At 46.8% G+C, this 18468-nt stretch overlaps 1 protein-coding gene across 2 annotated transcripts in view; it reads left to right on the top strand.

The window, feature by feature from the left end:
* The first annotated feature begins 357 nt into the window (after nucleotides 1-357).
* SLC25A22 (solute carrier family 25 member 22) overlaps nucleotides 358-18468 on the top strand; it is a 76346-nt gene continuing 58235 nt past the window's right edge. The window contains exons 1-2 of one of the 2 annotated variants that reach the window (XM_084632546.1): nucleotides 360-496; nucleotides 1224-1265. The gene's annotated coding sequence lies outside the window, so the exon portion shown is untranslated. Of the gene's footprint in view, nucleotides 497-1223; nucleotides 1266-18468 lie in introns of both variants that reach the window. The other variant, XM_084632544.1, reaches the window with a different exon arrangement.

The following is an 18468-nucleotide window of genomic DNA, read 5'->3' as shown; positions in this document are numbered from 1 at the left end:
GGCCGTGCAGGAGCCTTGTTTGTTTGTTACTCAATACCCTGCCTTTTGCAATGAACACTTCTGTCAAAGGGATGGCAGGAAAGGAGGTTGGTTTTCCCCTTTTCCCCGAAAGGCAGCTCCTGCTGAGCAAGAACCCTAGGCCTGGGAGCGAGGGGGCTGTAACCACATCCCTGCGCCTGCGGGTGGCGTTAGCAGTCCAGTGCTCGTGAAGCAGCAATGCACCCATGGGGGCGGCGGGGGGTCTGTGTTAGTCATGGAGACTTTCTACTGACGTGGACGATGGCACGTGAAGCCTCCTGCGGGGGCCTGGAACAGAGGGAGGTTGTAGCTCTGCAAAGCGGCCAAAGGCGGCAGAGACGAGCTGCCGTGTGGGGCTGGGAAAGGCATCGTGCAGCCCTCCTGCTTTGCGCCAGTTAAAGGGAAAGCCAGCGAGAGGGAGGCTGCGGCTGCTTCCCCATCCCAGGCAGAGGCGGAGCAGCGGCTCGCGGGGAGCCCGGTAAGTGCCCCTGGGCGCCTCTCCCCCGCGGCGCTGCCGCCTCCCCAGGGATGCCGCTTGGGGTCGGGGTGGGGGAGGCTCTTGCCCGTCCCCTTTCCAGCCGCCCCTTCGCCCGCCCTGGGACCCGGCGTCTGCCTCCTCCTGGGAGGCGGGGATCGCCGCGCCCCGCGCTGGGCAAATGCACTAGGGTTGGCGAGTGCCCCGGCGCTGTGCATTGGCCTGCAGCTGGGCAGGGATGAGGCTGCCGCTGTGTGTGTGTGTGTCCTTTCTCCCTCTGTAATGCAGAGAGAAACCGTGGGCTGACATGCAATTGGCTGCAATGCACTCCCCTACTACTACGAGGTGGGGGCATAATCATTCTAGATGCACTCGAGGTACCCTCCCTTTTTGTATTCCCCCCCCCATTTGTTGCATCATGCCCCCTTTTTTGTAAACGTTTCTTGCTTTACCTTGCACTGCAGCTCTACCTGTCTGCTCCAGGGCAGCAGCGTTTCCAGTGAGGAGGCGGCGTCCCTAGGACACCCTTCGGTCCGTGTGGCTCAGCCATGCCGTCCTGGAAAGTTGGGCAAATTCATATTGCTGTTTCTTTCCCAAAGCTACTTCCCCTCCCCCCACCCGCAACAGATAAGAGGAAACCAGTGAGTTGAGCGTTGCATATTCCAAGACCTGATTTGTTGCTTTGTTCCTGTTTAGAGATGTAGTTTTGAAGTTTTGCACTCCCTTACAGGGTGTCTGGAAGGGACCCAGTGGTTATGGCAGGGACTGTGAGGTAAGACTCTGGGTTTCTGCTCCTGGATGTGACACTGACTTGCTTTGTGACCTTGGGTGAGTCCCCTCCACTGCCCTGGGCCTCAGGTCCCCCCTCAGTGAGCTGGGAATGATTAATTTGTGGTCTGATCTATCTCAGCTGTGTGGTGATGAAGCTTAATTAATGTTTTTAAGTCTCTCTCTCTGGACTGATGGAAAAATGCATTAAGTGCAGAAGGTGGATGTTCTTGTAAAGCTGTGCCTGTGCGATGCTTCCTGCCCATCTGTCTCAGCAGGCTTTCTTCTTCTCTGTGAGAAACCTTGACCTGAGCCAGCCCGGTTAGGCTCCTAAGACTCCTTGCAGCCCCTTTAATTGTCCCAGCATCAGTGTATGATTCTCTGCTGCCCTTGCTCTCAAGTATGGTACTTTCTCATGCTGCTTCACTCTTACAGCCCCATAAACTGGGAATCTGTCCCTCCGCTTTCAAACCGAGGTCTCACGCCAGCCTGACTCTATGGACTGCCACCATGTTCACTCCTGCCAGTTTGCATACAGTCTCTGGGGAATGTAGAGCAAAAAGCAGGCCTTGTGGATGACACACAGGTCCCTGGACACCCTTAGTATGACTTCAGCCCCAACTGTAACAAAATTAGTTGATGAACTGTGGGCCTGATTCTACTCTCCTTCACGCTGATGTCACCCGATTGACTTTAATGGAGTTACTCCTCCTGTACTCCAGTGTAAGTGAGCAGAGACTCAGGACGTGTGTCCACATTTTTCTCTGGTGAGCCCTGTAGCTGTAAAGATGTTTTGCATTTCTCTAGAGCTCTTCATCTGAGGATCTCAAAGCACTTCACAAGCTTAAGTTAATTAAGCCTGACCAACACCCCTTTGAGATAGGTCAGTTTTATTATACCCTGTTTACAGATAGCCCATCTGTGTTTCTGCTTTCCTGTGTAACTTGCTCAAGGTTGTATTGGAAGTCAGTGACGCAGCTAGGAAAAGAATCCAGGTGTGCTTGCGTCCGTTGCTGTACTCCAACTCCTGCAAAGTGCTGACTTCTACTACATTAAGACTGTGGCTGTGTGTGTGTAGTTATATAAACTGAACTTTCCAAAGCACCCAGCCTTTCTCAATCAAGGTTTCTAACCTTTTTAATTCATACGCCCTGACAGTCTGCTGGAGTCTAGCAGACCTCAGGGTAGAGTGCAGGGTGCATTTACTTGGTTTATCTTTTTTTATTTGTTTAAATTCCCCAGTGGATAGAAACCCTGGTCTGGGACTCAGGATACTTGGGTTCTGTTCTCTGCTACTGACCTGCTGTGTGTCCTTGGGAGAGTTGGTTCACTCTCTGTTTCTCCTCCTGTCCATTCTCTGCCTTGCCCATTTAGCTTGTAAGATATTTGGGGGAGGGGCTGTCTCCTACTACAGTGCGTGTGTTTGTGCAGCTCCTTGCACAAAGTTGCATCAGTCTCTGAGCCACTACTGCATCAATCTAGCCGCGACTGTAATACACACAGCAGCATGGCGGTTGCTGCTATTTCAGGCTGCAGCTGCAATGATTCTGATCAATGTTGCTCTCTGTGGATCGCTTTATTTAAAGCTGTCTGCAAGTGGGCATTCAATGGGTCATCAAAATAAAGCGGTAAATAATGGATACCTCAGAATCTTATATGAGAGGATTCTGACATTAGGTGCTTTCTCTCGGCTTACTGCTTACTGAGCTAGCTCAGCTGGGTAGCCTTGAAAGCAAGGCCATAGCAGACTCCTAACAAAAAGAGTTATTCTAACCTATGCCCCAGAAAGTAAGTACAAGTCTTTAATCGGGATTTACCTTCCTTGACAGGTGCCCCGCACTGAGGTTCTTACCTTCAGGATTTCAGCTGTGCATTATTTTATTTGTATTAAAATCCAACCCAGTAAGTCATAGTATCTCTTATCACCATATGTGTGGGCCAGTTTGTTTTACAGTGAGACTTGGAGTAAGGCCGCTTATGTGGAGAATCACAAGGGTTGCATTATTTGCAGGGGGAGGTAAAATATGGATCAAATCCAGACTTTAGAAGAACTACAGTATGGGAGCATTTTCCAGTAAAATCAGTGGTCAATTTTTAGATCTAGCAACCTTGTTAATATCCTATGAAGACATTAGAGACCTAGTCAGATTTCCTGTCACCATCGCATGAGGGACATGTACAGTGTTCAGTTAACCAATCAATATAAATGACTGATAATGTGTCAGGTCCATTCGCTTCCCTTACTGCCCTTCCCATTCATCTGGGTATTGGCAATGGGTAACATTTGCATGATTTCCTAGTCAGCACAAAGGCCTGGAAGCTTGTGAGCATGGAAATAGGTCCCAGGTCTTGTGTTTTGTCTGATCCCATGTTCTAGATTTCTATCTATGCAATGATACCTTGGCATGTGTCATAGCTAGAGAGGAGCTTGAGGTAAATGTTTGGATTTTATACGTCCTCAAAGTTTGGGAGCTGTTTGGGTCTGGGGCTTTGGTTCAGGCCCGTCTCTAAGGAGAACGAAAGGTTTCAGAGTAGCAGCCATGTTAGTCTGTATTCGCAAAAAGAAAAGGAGTACTTGTGGCACCTTAGAGACTAACCAATTTATTTGAGCATAAGCTTTCGTAAATTCGTTCGTCTCTAAGGTGCCACAAGTACTCCTTTTCTTTCTAAGGAGAACTTCACTGATCTCTAGTGCACTAGGGTACAAGCCTCATATTTCACATGTATGTACAATAACTCTTGCATAACATCTGTCATGCTGAGTATTGTGAAATACTTCAGAGGGAGGCCAAGCAGAGGGGGAGGCTTCTGGAGGTGGGGCAGCAGAAGAGAAAGCAGAGAGGGGAAACATTGTGCAGAGCTGGAGTGGAGTGCAAGATGAGAGCTGACACCTAAAAATAAGTGATGCAGGGTGTTAACACTTACTCCCGGGGGTAGTGCTTAGGATGGGGCACAGTGCTTATACTACATGGAGTAGTCTTGCTGGAGTGTTTCAGAGTAGCAGCCGTGTTAGTCTGTATCCAAAAAAAGAAAAGGAGGACTTGTGGCACCTGAGAAACTAAGACATTTATTTGAGCATAAGCTTTTGTGAGCTACAGCTCACTTCAGTGGATGCATGTAGTGGAAAATACAGTGGGGAGATTTTATTTACACAGAGAACATGAAACAATGGGTGTTACCATACACACTGTAACGAGAGTGATCAGGTAAGGTGAGCTATTACCAGCAGGAGAGTAATTTTTGCTGGAGTGTGTGTTCTGGCTGCACAAAGAATTTAAAATAGATAATTATTAAAATCTCAGGAGTATCAAGTGATCATCTCTTCACTGCAACCAAATAACCCCAAGGAACTGGAGAGGTCCCACAGAGAGGGAGTGACCAATCGATCACGCACCCTTGGGAGGGTGCATCCAGGTGTTACACAGGGATGTTATGTATTCCCCCCTCATCCTTGCCCAGCCACAGGACATGACACTGTGCAAGCCTGAGAATCTGGCTCTTCAGCTCAAGCTGTAAAGCCCAAGGCCTGAGTCTTTGGAACTTCCCGATTCAATACCTGTGTTGTCCCAGATGGTGGCCATCTTGCAGACTCGGATGAATCTTCACTGTGCTGAGAGCCCAACCCAGACTTCATTCCCTAGGGCTAGCTGAAGACACACAATCTCTCTCTCTTCTGGGGTAATTACCAAGTGGATGGCAGCTGTGGAAAAGTGGCACACTTTGGTGAGGCAGCTGTGATGAGAGGGGGAGGTGGCTCCAACTGTCTTGGCAAAGGGAAGATCTGGCCATATCCACTGTGCTCACCTGAGCAACCTGGTGGTGAGGATTTCTGAGGAACCCTGCCAGGCTGGCTCTCACTTTAGCTAAACAGTGCTTCCTTTTCTGGGCCCTCTGGGTCAAGTGGGCATCACTCACTGGATCACCTTGGGAACGACCAGACTCAAGAGGCTCCACTTCAGCACCTCTCCACCCTGTCTGCTTCAGACAGCTCCCCAAACCACATTACCCAACTGCTATTGTCTGGGCATCACTCCATTCATCTCTCTTTAGAGCGCCTCAGGCATGGCAGAGGGAAAGAATGTTAACCATGATTGTTCCTCACCCCCCCTTTCTATCACAAACTGTTAGTGCATTCCCTTGCTTTCCACTCTTATACTGGCTCCATGGGAAGGGAATACAGTGGTTCCTGCAGAAATTCCTTCAGCTCGGTATCTGCAGCAGGGACTATGATTTATAAGATGCAAGACCTGCCAAGGTGTAGTAATAGGGTTAAATATAACTAGACCTATGGCCTCCTTTTCAGTTGACGCTGAATTTTGGGGCCATGCGGGGACCTGCCTGACCGCTGGTGTAAATTGGAGCAGCCACAGGGCTACTCCTGCATACACTCTAGTCTGAGAAACAGATTATCCAGAGCACAATGTGTCCAGGCCACACCTCCAGCATATTTCTCATCTCCTGCCTGTGTCGGGGCGAGGGGTGTCTACGAACAGGGCTAGTGCAGAACCCTTCCACTAACTCCTCAATGGCCAGGGAGGCCCTCTGCACAGGGTGTATTTTCAGTGGGCTGTTAGCACCCACTCTAAGGTCCCTCATGTGTGCTGCCAGAATGGCATAAAAGGTCATTAGCATTGCGTGTAAAGTCAGAGGCCTAGGTTTGTGAAGAGAGAAATTCAAATTATTTTGTGAGGTTGTCACAGGCTGTGGAGATAATATGTAACAAGCTGTGGTTTGGAATGCTCAGGGCTGGCCAAACTCTCTAGTGAGCGCACTTAATCTGTGGTATACATGTTACGGTAGAACATAACAGTCTGTTCAGAATCATCTCCATTATTTCTCTTTCTCTGGACCATTTCATCAGAGACAGACACAGCCTCTCAAGGACCTAGCCCCGCTCCCATTTGACTTTCTTAAAAACTTCCCCCTGGAAATGGCTCTGCCCACCACTGGTGTTCCATAGTCTGGGAAGAAGATCTCAGCTGGTGTAAATAGGCATGATTCTGGGAAGTCAGTGGAGCAACTCCTGTTTGCACCACTGAGGAACTGAGCCATAGTGTGAGAACCATTAATCTATATTAAAATACGAATAGAAATCCAAACAGTATGCAAAGAATATTAATTTCATGATCAGGCACTTCCAGTTTTGGGTGCCTAACGTTACAATTGCCTATGGAAGCTTAATTCTACCTCCTTGTATGTATCCATAATGGCAGACTTTAATTATTGAGGAATAGCATATTATATGTCCGATGCTTTTCCGTCTATAACTATATATATATAAGATGCTGTGTATGCATGTAACACTTTTCAGTTCTCTTATAACTGCATTAATATTGATAAATAGCAGGACCCATGTATTATACTAAGCTGCAGCAGGCCACTTTTCTTAGGTGTGCTTCAGAGAATGGGGCAATTAACTGTCAGGCTAACTTAGCTGCTCACATACGCACAGCATGTGTTTTCTCAGGTGTGGTGCAGATGCTCCGATACCAAGGTGATGTTGACCTTATACAAATCTTGAAATGGATGGTACCAAGGTATTTACCTGGAAAGCTAAATGAGCTGCAAAATTCAGCCTATGTATGGCAGCATATTTTCCCCTGTTACTTCGTGTTGTGTGCTTAATATGTAGCACGTTGTGTGTCCGTATGGCTTACTGTGGGGTGTGTGGTTTTTTTGTTTTTTGTTTTAAATGTAAATAACTTTCAAGGACTCTCTCTGGCCTTTCTGGGGTAAGACCAATTGGTGCAAATAGCATCTTTGCCTGTCCGAACTGGTGTAGCTACACTGCTGGTTGTAGTCTGGGTAAATACCCAGTGTAGACCAGGCCTAAACTTGTCTCCTCCCAAACTCTGCCTTCTGCAGGGTGGAATTTTCTTGTGATCAGGTCTTGTTGTATGGCTGTACCCTACAGAAGTCATAAGCCTCAAGGAAGGGAATTGGAGTGAGATCCACCACTGCTGTCAGCATCCAACCTAGCTGTGAATTTCCATGGGTATCAGAAAGTAAGACTATAATAACGAACAAAGTATTTAACTGGAGGAAGAATGAGGCAGGGTGTGTGAGAGCGCAAGCTTATCTGATTCCACATCACTCTCTGCAAGGCTTTAAAGAGGCCATCAATAATTAGTGAGCCCTACTGGTTTCCTGGGGACATTAAGTAATGGAATAATTCAAGCTCCTCTTGTTTCAGTGGTGCCTGTAGCTCTGAAAGCTCATTCCCTGGCCTCTCCTTCAGTGCGAGGCCAATCTTCAGCTGATGTGAACGTCCTTTGTGTGTTGTGGGTGTTCTTTTCCCCTGCCCCCTAGGTTGCGTGGAGTGCCTCACTCTGTCCGGTCGCAGTCTGTCCCAGTTTATTGCTGAGATGCTCAGAGTTCAGGTTCTCAGTCGCTGCCATGACAGCAGGGTGGGCTGAATGTTTCATGGCGGGTGGTTAGGACTTGCATGCACAGTTCCTAGTATCGTGAATGGAAGCCCGTAGCTATTCCTGCTACAGTCTGAAAAAATATGTATGCATGGTGGAGTTGATGCCTCAGGGGTCTGGTAACAAGCTGCAGACTTCCATCTCTGTGTCATGAGTTCAAATTTAGGCCAGCTCATTCGTGATCAAGAGTTGCTGTGGGTGTCAGATGTTAAATGAGTTTGCTAGTCTTACTCCACTTCACCTTGTTCAAAGCATCATGGCCTTAGCTGGCTCTCTTATAGGCCACCTCAACAGAGGTGAGGGACTGAATGGGCCAGGAGACAGATCTCCTTTCTCTTGTGCAGGAGGGATACCAGGTCAGAGCTGAGGCATTTTTGGCAGGCAGGGTGCATTCCCTTGCAGTGTTGCTGCTTGTAATTGGTCTGTGGGTAAACCAGAGGACTGCAGTCTGCAAGGCTGGGTTCTGTATGGCACCTCTGTCATCCAACGGGGTGGGCCTTCCATTGTTTAGGTGGGCCTCACCCACTAATCCCAGTCCTCAACTAGGCTGGGATCTTATACCTGCACTGCATGCTAATAAAAATAACATGGTAGCACTTCATAAATAACACTGCTTTGCACAAACCCAGAAAACCTAACTGCGAATATGTAGCTTTGCTCTGCCCGGGTCTCTCATCGCTCACCAGCATGGAGGCAGACCTTTGTTCAGGTTATTTAAAGACAGAGATAAAACTGAATTGCTTGGCTTTGCCAGGTAGCTGTGTGCTGCGGCTTTAACTTTGCAAGATCACTCAAAATCAAACAACACTGATTCTGATTTTTTTTTTTTAAAGCTCTCACTGTCAGTGGCTTGGTTTCCTTTGGGCAACTTCCCTTTACACATCTGCAAATATCAACTCTTGAAATACTTACTTACTTTTTCATACGACAGCTGCTTCTGCTGGGATTATTGCTTGAGAAGGGATGTGCACGCTGGAGTGCATGTTTATTCTTTGACTTCGTGTCAGAGGAGATTTGAATGATTTTTTTTTTTTTTTTAACCGGGGCTATTGAGGTCTCAGATTAGAGCAGTCCAATGCGGTCTCTTTGCGGGGGCAGCAATGCGATTTGATGTTTGTTTCATTAAAACCCTTTTATATTGTAATTAGCTCCTGCCCTTGTTTTCCACTGCTCGGTGCTGTAGTCCCTATAATGCAGCTGGATGACCACACGCTTTCAGGCCTTCCTGTGCCAACATTCTGCCAGTGCTGTCTGTTCGCCTGCGGGGTATCATGGTTTCCTGGCCTGACTCTCCCCCTTCCTAGGCGTGAACGATTTTCTATGTGCTTTCTAGCCAGAAGCCTATAGGAAAGAAAAGAGGGGTTGGTATCAAACAGGTTCAGGGGAAATGCCCTGCTGGGAAGCCCATCCCTCTTCCCCTCCAGCTGTTGAGATTCTTGTTAGTGATCCAAATTCAATAAAACACTAAAGCACGTGCTTACGTCCCATCAGAGTCTGTGCTTTGCTGGGCAGAGGCTAGAGTGCTGGACTGTGTTTCGATGTGCTCTGGGCATTATTACTCTTTGCATTGCAGTAGCACCGGGGGGCCTCAGCCAAGACCTGAGCCTCATTGTGCAAGGGACTGTACATATACTTAGTAAGAGACAATTTCTCTGCTCCAAAGAGTGTACAGTCTAAATAGATAATATAGACAGAGGGTGGGAGAAATAAAGGATTATCCCCCCCTTTTTACAGACGGGGAACCCAGGCGCGCAGAAACTTGCCCAAGGTCATAAAGGAAGTTTGTGTCTGAGCCAGGAATCGAACTCAGATTTCCAAAATCCCGGTTCCACTGGCTTAACAGCAAGACTGTTCCCTGCCTGAAAAGGAGGAGCCCAGTTAATTTAAGCCCTTGCTCCATGTTATCTGGCTGCTGTTGGAGGAGAGCAGCTGCCCCCCGCACTGCATAAGGGAGAAGAAAATGGCCGTTTAAACACTAAACACTTTGGATGGAGTGGAGGTTAAGGATAATCTAGGCATAGCCCAATATCTAAACAAATACTTTGCCTCAGTCTTTAATGAGGCTAATGAGAATCTTAGGGATAATGGCAGCATGACAAATGGGAATGAGGATATGGAGGTAGATAGTACCACATCTGAGGTAGAAGCGAAACTGGGACCAAATTGTGGGGCCCAGATAATCTTCATCCAAGAATATTAAAGGAACTGGCACATGAAATTGCAAGTCCATTAGCAAGAATTTTTAATGAATCTGTAAATTCAGGGGTTATACCGTATAACTGGAGAATTGCTAACATAGTTCCTATTTTTAAGAAAGGGGGGGGAAAAAGTGATCTGGTAACTACAGGCCTGTTAGTTTGACATCTGTAGTATGCAAGGTCTTTGAAAAAATTTTGACGGAGAAAGTAAAGGACATTGAGGTCAGTGGTAAATGGGACAAAATGCAACATAGTTTTACAAAAGGTCGATCATGCCAAACCAACCTGATCTCCTTTGAGAAGGTAACTGATTTTTTAGACAAAAGAAACGCAGTGGATCTAATTTACCTGGATTTCAGTACGGCATTTGATACGGTTCCACATGGGGAATTATTAACTAAATTGGAAAAGATGGGGATCAATATGAAAATTGAAAGGTGGATAAGAATCTGGTTAAAGGGGAGACTACAGCGGGTCATACTGAAAGGTGAACTGTCAGGCTGGAGGGAGGTTACGAGTGGAGTTCCTCAGGGGTCGGTTTTGGGACCAGTTTTATTGAATCTTTTTATTACTGACCTCAGCACAAAAAGTGGGAGTGTGCTAATAAAGTTTGCGGATGACACAAAGCTGGGAGGTATTGCCAATTCAGAGAAGGACTGGGATATCATACAGGAAGATCTGGATGACCTTGTAAACTGGAGTAATAGTAATAGGATGAAATTTAATAGCGAGAAGTGCAAGGTCATGCATTTAGGGATTAATAACAAGAACTTTTAGTTATAAACTGGGGACACATCACCTGGAAGTAACAGAGAAGGAGAAGGACCTCGGAGTATTGGTTGACCACAGGATTACTATGAGCCGCCAATGTGATATGGCCGTGAAAAAAGCTAATGCAGTCAGGTGAGGTATTTCTAGGAGAGATAAGGAGGTGTTAGTACCGTTATACAAGGCACTGGTGAGACCTCATCTGGAATACTGTGTGCAGTTCTGGTCTCCCATGTTTAAGAAGGATGAATTCAAACTGGAACAGGTACAGAGAAGGGCTACTACGATGATCCAAGGAATGGAAAACCTGTCTTATGAAAGGAGACACGAGGAGCTTGGCTTGTTTAGCCTCACCAAAAGAAGGCTGAGGGGAGATATGATTGCTCTCTATAAATCTATCACAGGGATAAATACCATGGAGGGAGAGGAATTATTTAAGATCAGTACCAATGTAGACACAAGAACAAATGGATATAAACTGGCCATCAGGAAGTTTAGACTTGAAATTAGATGAAGGTTTCTAACCATCAGAGGAGTGAAGTTCTGGAACAGCCTTCCAAGGGAGGCAGTGGGGACAAAAGACCTATCTGGCTTCAAGATTAAGCTCGATAAGTTTATGGAGGAGATCATATGATGGAATAACATGATTTTGGCAATTAATTGATCTTTGACCCTTTGTGGTAAATAGGCCCAGTGGCCTGTGATGGGATGTTAGATGGGGTGGGATCTGAGTTACTACAGAGAATTCTTTCCTGGGTGTCTGGCTGGTGAGTCTTGCTCACATGCTCAGGGTTTAGCTGATCGCCAAATTTGAGGTCGGGAAGGAATTTTCCTCCAGGGCAGATTGGCAGAGGCCCTGGGGGTTTTTCGCCTTCCTCTGCAGCGTGGGGCACGGGTCACTTGCTGGAGGATTCTCTGCACCTTGAAGTCTTTAAACCATGATTTGAGGACTTCAATAGCTCAGACAGAGGTAAGAGGTTTATTGCAGGAGTGGGTGCATGAGATTCTGTGGCCTGCATTGTGCAGGAGGTCAGACTAGACAATCATAATGGTCCCTTCTGACCTTAAAGCTCATAGACTTTAATCTTGCAGCAGTTGCTAATGTAGGATCACCTGAGGAAGTTTCCTACTTGTACCTGGTAGCAGGTGGATTTTTCAAGCCCTGGACTCGCTCGCTCTCTCTGTATCCCCACCCTGGGATAAAGAGGCCACCTCTTGCTGCTGCCACGTTCTTCTCCCTCTGATGTTTCATACAAGATGCCTGCACTCACTGCATGCAGTGACAATACGGTCTCTGCTCTTCCAGTGGGGCGAGGCCACTTTAGCTGCGTTTTTGTTGTTCCCCTTCCAGAAAGATTTATTAACTGTCTCTGAGGCACCATGAACATGAATCTGTTACTTCTAGTTCCAGCTCCCAGACAAGTCCTGCTTTGGCTATAAAGTAGCATGGAAAGGGGGGTGGAAAACCTGATCTTGGCAGATGGAGAATCTAGGATCTTGAGAGTAATTCAATCTGTTTAAACAGCTGATCCTTTCTACCATTGTGATGAAGGGAAAGTGAACTGTTCAGTGAGCTCTGCCTCCCCCAGCACGGAGAGGAGGGAGAGTGTACATCTCTCATTTTGCAGATGGGGGAGGGAAAGTGACGCACCAACATATTAAGTGACTTGCCCAAGGTCGCATAGGAAATATGTTCTAGAGAGCTGGGAATTGAACTCAAAGCTCCTGTGCACTAGTCCAGTGCCGTACCCACAGGTTCATCCTTCCTCTTTGGGTTCAAAAAGGGGCTCCCGGTGAGCCAGGCCGTAACATGGGGCTGTATAGTTGTGCCAATATCTGGTGGCATGGTAGGACCCATGGTTTGGTCCAACTTATGTGAACTGGGCAAAGCCATGCTAGAAATTGTTTTGGAGCCAAAACCCCCCCCCCTTTTTTTTTTAAAATTTTTTTTATTTAAAGCATAGTTCTAAGTTTTGGTGATTGGTCTTTAGGCCAAACAGTATCTACAACATGGTTCAATAAAGACCATGTCTCAACAGCGCAGTCACACATGGCTACTGTATCAGTGTAACTGGGGCCTTGGTGTGGTGTTTTGTTTACCAAGGCTGCTGGGAGGGGGAGACAGAACCTGCTCAGAGGCTCACTGATGTCAGTGCAAAGATGTATGTGATCAGGCCCCCAAGAAGCCTTTCACTTTGAGGTGTCTGGTTTCAATCTGGCTCAGGGCATTAACAACAGGAGTTGTTTACTGCGCAGCGGGGGCACACCAGCCCACTAGCATGCCAATAGCCACTGGCCCTTGTGAGCACTCTTATAGAGCGGGCAATGATTGGAAGGGGGAATGGAGCCTGAGCAGCCCTCCTTCCCCTAGAACGGGTGGTATGTGCAGGGCCTGGCAAAAACATCGCTGCTGTCTGTCGCATACTTACTCTGTGGGACAAGGGATTTCAGACTCCTCTGTTGTTAATCGAGCTCTTTTCACTTGTCTACTGGCCAGTGGAACCAAGCTAATGACAAAGGGGAGCCACCTGGAGAAATGTGCTCTGTCTAAGAAACATGCACTGGGGTGGCTTGGTGTCTCATGAGATATGCTAATCATGGTAAAATTCCTGGCTATGGGTTCAAACACTACTGTGCTGTGAAAGACACTGGCAAGACGGTTAGTGCCCTTGTGCCAGGGCAAAGAAAAATCCAGCCCCTTACCCATATGATGGTGTCTTTTTTCCCAGTGTATAAAGTAGCAGCTAATTTGAAAAAAGTCTTGTGTATTTCACTACTGTGTTCTCTGAGCCTTTCAAGTACACAATCTACACTGGGAAACTTATATGTACCGAATTGGGGAAACGGCACTCTTCCAGCAGAGGAAGTGAACCAGAAGCAGAGGAAGTCTGGCACGCTGCACAGGATGGTCACTGAAGTACACTAGGAATGGGGTAGAAGGAGCAGGCGCAACTGTGCTGCTGTAATGCCATCGTTTTCCATCTTAGATACTTCTATGGCCTCCATTACTGTCGCATCTCATCTCCTCGCAATGTATTTATCCGCCCAGCGCCTCTGTGAGGTCTGTTATCCCCATTGCATGGAACTAAGGCTCAGAGAGGTTAAGTGACTTGCCCCGCCACTCCACTCCACTCTACCCCTCCACTCCAGAAGTGCCTCGTCAGATCTCCAGTCATCACCTGTCTCTGAGTAGGGATCTCATCCCACTCTCTTCTGCGTGGAGGTTTTAAGGCTGCACGGTGATATCCGAAGCAAGCCAGTCTGCCTAACAGCCAGTAACTGTGCCCTGCTTTCTCTCTGAGGGCTATGAATGGTGTGTTGTCCGCAGTTCCAATTACCACACAGCGCTTTCTATGCAAACATCTTTATGCTTAAGGTAAAGGCATTCCAGAGAAAACAACCAACTGATTTAAACCTACCAGGAGCCACCCATCAGTTCTATGGGGCCCCAACAGGCCAAAGTCTTTCCAGCCCTGCTCTAATGGCTGCCCCCACAGCCCTTGGATAGAAGGGCCTGTCCATTTCCTGGATCAGAAAGAAGGCTCTGAGTTAGTTTAAAGGCCGACTTTTTATGCTAAAAGCCCTTTCTTTCTCTGTTGGTCTCTGACAGCCCAGTTTGAACCAATATATGCGAACCACTCCGAAGAGAGGTACCTCTCTGAAGGTATTTACAGCCTGACTGATTCGCCATAATCACCTCCCACTGTTTTTGGTTACCTCAGGAGTTCTGGTTCCCCTCCCCTCTGGAGCTGCAGAGAATCCCCAGCTCACAGTGTTACATAAACTTAATGCAATATGGCCCCAAACATATGGCATGGGATCAGTGTTAGTGCAAACAGGACACCTGTGGTTTTGAACAGTGTCCTCTGACCTTCCTCAGAGCAGAGCTAAATGATACATTGGTGGGAACAGGCGTACATGACAGCACCTTGTTGAACTAGAGTTTCCAGCATTGGTATCAATGTTGCAATTCATCTAAGTGTTTATATGGCCCTCTGCTGGAATATTTGTGCCCCTCACAATTATTAATAGATTTTTCTCCTCACAACACCCCATTTTTACAAATAGGGAGCTGAGACAGCGTAAATGAAACAACTTGGTCAGAGTTGCACAGGGCGTCTTTGATTGGGAATTGAATCCGGGTCTCCTGAGGTCCAGTACGCTGTCCAGTAACACCATCCTTCCTACCCCAGCCATGAGAAAGCTTAAGAAAAGTATTTTTGTCTCAATGTCTGACAAAGAGGAAGGATAGTCCAGTAGGATGAAGGATGGCCAGTTGAGGGCAGGAGTGAGGATAGGACTTGGTTCAATTCTTTGCTCTGCCACAGACTCCCTGTGTGACCTTGGGCAAATCACTTGAGGTGCCTAACTCCCATTGATGTCAGTGGGAGGTGGATGCCTAAATACCTTTTGCAGATCTTGGTCTTCCAGTATCTCAGGTCCCCATCTGTAAAATGGGGATAACCGTGTGGCCCTGCCTTACAGGTATGTTCTGAGGCTAATGCATTAAAGATGTTGAGGTGCTTAGATACTATAGTAATGTGGGCCAGGTAAGCACACTTTAATGCAACACACCTAAGGTAATCTCCCTTTTTGGGCATTTCACTTCCCTTTTCGTTTTTATATTGCTCCTCCAAAACAAACCTGCCATCCTGCATTTTAGAGACCAGGTATGTGAGGTAATGACTTTTTATTGGACCAGCTTCTGTTGGTGGAAGGGACAAGCTTTCAAGGTTCACAGACCTCTTCCTCAGATGCTCCATGAAGCTCGAGATCTTGTCCCTTCCACCAACAGAAGTTGGTCCAATAAAAGATATTAACTCCCCTGTCCGGACCAACACAACTACAGCAACAGTGTAACCATCCCACATGTTGCCCATAAGCTTCCTTTTCAGCTGACTGGTGAAAAAGCTCTCAGCCTGTGTGCATATGCAGCCAGCTTTCTTGTTAACCTGTCTCATTCACTGGACCTGGCTGTTGTTTATGGGAGCATTTTAAATCAATTTGTGCTCGTGCAAAATTACCGTGCATTGACCTGACCCTCGTTGGCTGGATAATCTATGGGAACAGTCTTATCACTCAGTTTGCCGTCGGAAGTTTGCTTGACCCAAGCAGCTTTTGTCTTTCAGTGTAAGTTTTTTGCAAAAACCTGGGGATGGGGATGCACTGACCACTCTCCTTCCTGTTCTTTGCATATAATTAAGAATGCAATGGAAAGGGCTCAGATCCTACAGTGACTGAGTGCTGTAGATAAATAACCACAACCAGCCTCCAGCTCTTCCCAAAGGAAGAAGTGATTTGCAGAAATATTTCAACAGATGATCTGAATTTGGCTCTGAAAGAAAAGATGGCACAGTGACTGCAAAGCCTGGTATGTGAGCGTATCCATGAGCCAAGCTCTGCTCACTGCTGGAGCTCCCTTTGCTATGTGAAGGACGTGGCATGGGGTGTTTATAGTCCCCCTCTTGGACTTGTATAGCATTGAAGGGATGGGCATGCTTACTCAGTATCAGCAGTGGTGCAAAGGCATTCTTGAGCTGCTCTTTCCAGGCAGATCATGGTAATCCATAGTCTGGGGCAGACCTGGTGACACTTTGAAAATTTGCACACACCCTCTCAGACAGGCATATGTGCACCCATGCTCCTGGGTGTCACAATACGTTCATCCATCAGCCCAGTACAGATGTGATACCTCCTACATGTGGATTTGCCGATCCCAAAGGATCGTTTAACCCACATGTAACGGTGTTGTACATTTGGATCTGCTGGAAAGTCATAACAATTTTGTTAAAGTTTTAACAGCTCTGTGTGACAGTAGTGCCTAGAACTCCCGGCTGAGATCAGGGCCCCATTGCGTCAGGTGCTGTACAAGCACATAGTAAGAGACAATCCCTGAAGAGCTTGCCATGTAAATAGACATTGTGGGGAAAAAGGGAGTATCGATATGCCCATTTTCCAGATGGGGAACTGAAGCACAGGAGCTAAGTGATTTGCCCATGGTCAGGAAGTCTGTGGCAGAGTGCTCAGTCTATTTCCTTAACTGTGAGACCATCCTTACTCTGTTGGTAACACAATTGTCTTATGAGAGCAAATATCAGATTTAATAGGGTGGTTATTGTATGCTATTTAAAAACTAGGCCGGGTGGTCTAGAGCAGTGTTTCTCAATGACTGGACCAGTGCCGGTTCCTGAGATTTCCCTGATACAGTTTAGGAAGGCAGCAAGCTGGTCGCTGGTATCAAAAAGGTTGTGAAACCCTGGTCTAGAGGCTGCAGCACAGGGCTAGGAATTGAGAGAGCAGGTTCTTGTGCAAGCTTTGAACAAGGGGATAATTTTGTAAAAACCCTTGAAGATACTCAGTGGTGTGTGTAAATGTATGTATTATTATACAGAACCTATTTATTGAGGATCAGCAATCATGTCATAGACAAATTACTCTGGATGTACCTGGGGATAGGGGGCATTGGCCAGTACATGTGTAATTTCACAGACAATAATTGTCACATCTGATTATTGATGTGTAAAATGTGTCCCATATCTACTTTCACTCAATATAGGAAGTGTGCTTAAAGCAAGAAAAGATCCTGTATCCAGGACTGTGCGGTTTGTTTGTCTGTAGCTTTTATCGTATACTGGAAAGAGCTAAACAGTTTGTCTGCTTTTAAAGACCACCAGAGAGACTGCTATTTCACAGCACTTGATGTGTGTGAGAGAGAGAACTCAATGAATCGCTTTGACTCTGGATTCTCTGGGATAATCGGATTTGTGCCGTTGTAGTTGCCTTGGAAATACCAACGGTTGGCATAGAGATAGTATCCATAGGCTTCCCCTGAGTAACCGCTAACCTCTTTAGGGAGGAAGTACCAGCGCATCGCTGTTTGATATGCACTTAGCTAGGAGCCATTTTGTTGTGTTCCTGGGCAGCGTCAACTAATGGTGGAGATGGGAAGAGAACCATGTGATTTGTGATGTTGGAGAAGAGCAGGTACGCTCCTGTACCCATGAAACAAAGGGCTTGGCAGACTCAGTAGATTCCTGTGCCATCCTATATCCCCACCCCTGCAGTTGTATTTTTCTGTTGAAGGCTAGAGCAGCTGTGGAACCTTCTGAGAGGTGAGGAACATTGAGATTGCCATATTGGATCAAACCGGTGTCCTATCTAGTCCAGTATTCCTCCCCATCAGTGGGGAGCGCCAGCTGTTTTAGAGAAAGATGAAGTTCACAGTTATTAGATAACCTGCTCTCTGTGAGTTCCCTCCCAACATCCAATTGCTAGAGGCTGATGCCTGAGGGTTTATACCCTTTCGAAACTCTTGGCTGAGTTTCCTTAACCCTTACTGGTGTAACTCCGGATGCCATTGTAATCCATATAAATGTCCAGTTCTTCTCTGAATGCTGCTGAGCTCTTGGCTTCAGTGACCTCTTGTGGCAGAGAGTTCTGCAGGCTAATCATGTGTTTGCTGCTTTTCTAGGAGGACTGTTGGAGGCAGCTGTCCTTCTCTGCTGCACCCTGCAGTGGGAAATGCAGGCCCAATGGGCTCTGACTCTGGATTTCGATTTAGCAGTCCTTTTATGGAGTGCAAGCTCTGCTCCATGATACCAGAATTAGTGTTACATCTTCATCTGGAGTTATTTATATCCTGTGGCAGACAGCACTACTTTCTATATGGCTGTTCTCATGCTGCTTACTGCAAGTACTTCCTCTAAAATGAAAAAAATTAGTAAAAAATTTGTCCTTAGTTGCATCGAATACTTTTCCTTCAGGTTTCTTTTTATATTTAGTTCATAATGAGACCCCCCCCGCCCCCCACCAGAAG

This window comes from Lepidochelys olivacea, assembly GCF_965140295.1.
Source record: "Lepidochelys olivacea isolate rLepOli2 genome assembly, chromosome: 6".
NCBI lineage: Eukaryota > Metazoa > Chordata > Testudines > Cheloniidae > Lepidochelys > Lepidochelys olivacea.
This window is presented reverse-complemented; position numbering and strand designations above follow the sequence as displayed.